Source organism: Diaphorina citri, unplaced genomic scaffold (genome assembly GCF_000475195.1).
Source record: "Diaphorina citri unplaced genomic scaffold, Diaci psyllid genome assembly version 1.1 scaffold10761, whole genome shotgun sequence".
Classification (NCBI taxonomy): domain Eukaryota; kingdom Metazoa; phylum Arthropoda; class Insecta; order Hemiptera; family Psyllidae; genus Diaphorina; species Diaphorina citri.
The window spans coordinates 126-1829 of NW_007388135.1; the positions used below are offsets into that span (position 1 = coordinate 126).

At 37.3% G+C, this 1704-nt stretch overlaps 1 non-coding gene and 1 pseudogene across 1 annotated transcript; one reads left to right on the forward strand and one right to left on the reverse strand.

Moving 5' to 3' along the window:
• Positions 1 to 237: 237 nt before the first annotated feature.
• On the reverse strand, positions 238 to 444 carry LOC113472940. The gene has a single exon (XR_003395060.1). It is a non-coding gene; the product is annotated as a small nucleolar RNA U3 (small nucleolar RNA).
• Positions 445 to 1246: 802 nt separating this feature from the next.
• LOC113472941 lies at positions 1247 to 1369 on the forward strand (annotated as a pseudogene).
• Positions 1370 to 1704: the final 335 nt, after the last annotated feature.

Sequence of the window (1704 nt, forward strand, 5' to 3'; positions counted from 1 at the left end):
CCACAAACTGACTCTGTCAAAAGTTATTTTTGCTTAGAGATTTCTAGCTTTCTGTAAAACTGTTTTGTGCAGATGTAGGTAAATAATTAAGGCATTGTGCAAATATTACTGACTTTTACGTGAAGTTATTCATTTTATGAAATATTCAACTCCAAAACAATGAAAATAAAGTCTTATTTAAAGGTTGAAGTGCCCCTTTTTTAGTGGGGAGTTATTGGGAGAGTATTAAATTTGGGTGCCTCTCAGACACCTCATTCACCCGCCTAACTCGAGAGTTAGGGCGCGATCATCGAGGTGTGATCTAATCTTGGAGAAGATCAGATCACACAACCTCACGCTCAGGTGAATGAGAGAGTCTCATCATCGTGACCGAGGGGCTGGAAACTATAAAAGTTTGTCAACCTGAAGATATACTACAGAAATGATCCTGTGAAGTATGATCTTAACTGAAACATGCGTTATGTGAAGCAAGTGACGCAAGTGGGAAATATGTAAAAATGAGGTTCTACATATGTTATGAAATTATATCTAATACGAGTACCTACATGTAACATTGTAACATGTACTGTATACAACCGTTCAACGTTTGTATCGATAACGCCTGTACACATGATTGAGTAGGAGCTGAAACTTTTTTGATGGTTGGATTTCACTACAAATTTCATCATTACACAGAGAGTTTTTGCACTGCTAACTTACGTGACGACAATTGAAACGTAAGACGTAAGTTGACCAAAACGCGTTTCTGCTCATGCGCAGAAACGAGTTTTCGTCAAATAACGTAAAAGAGTTCGGTTAACGGGATTCTAAATTTGGTTGTAAAAACTTTCTAACGATTTCTTCAAGAATATTACGGAGCTGCTACGAGTGGACGATTTGCTGATCAACAAGATAGGCAAATCTATAGGTGACCTCATGTATCAGGTAACTAACTCGACTTATATATCTTGGTACCGCGGTAGGTACGTTTTATTCGGAGAAATAGATAACGCCTGTACACATGATTGAGTATGCAATTTGCAGTACCTATTTTGTACACATGTTAGATGACTCGACTTATAAGTATATCTTGGTACCGCGGTACGTTTTATTCGGAGAAATAGACAACGCCTGTACACATGATTGAGTATGCAATTCGCAGTACCTATTTTGTACACATGTTAGATGTTGTTTCGTAATATAGAACTTCTCATTTTTACATATTTCTGATTTGTTTCACTTGATTCATACAACGCATGTTAGAGTTAAGATCATACTTCACAGGATCATTTCTGTAGTATATCTTCAGGTTGACAATCTTTTATAGTTTCCAGCCCCTCGGTCACGATGATGAGACTCTCTCATTCACCTGAGCGTGAGGTTGTGTGATCTGATCATCCGATCTTGAAAAAAAAAGTTATTTTCAACTTCGCTCAAGTTTTAGACGAGGAGGATACACCTCCAAGTTTGTCTTGCTTGTGAAGAAACTAAGGATGCCATAAATACCTTTACGGTAAAGTCGTAAGGGGAGGAAAAAAAAATCTCATGGTGGATTTCACCCATGACTTAATGAGAGATTTCACTGATGGGAGAATTATTAATCCTCCAAAAAGGAGTTTTTGATAATCCAAAAAAGACAGTTTTTAAAAACTCCCGTTTGGATAGTTAAAAACTCCTTTTGGGGTCATTAAAAATTCTCCTGTCATTAAGTCATTGGTGAACTCC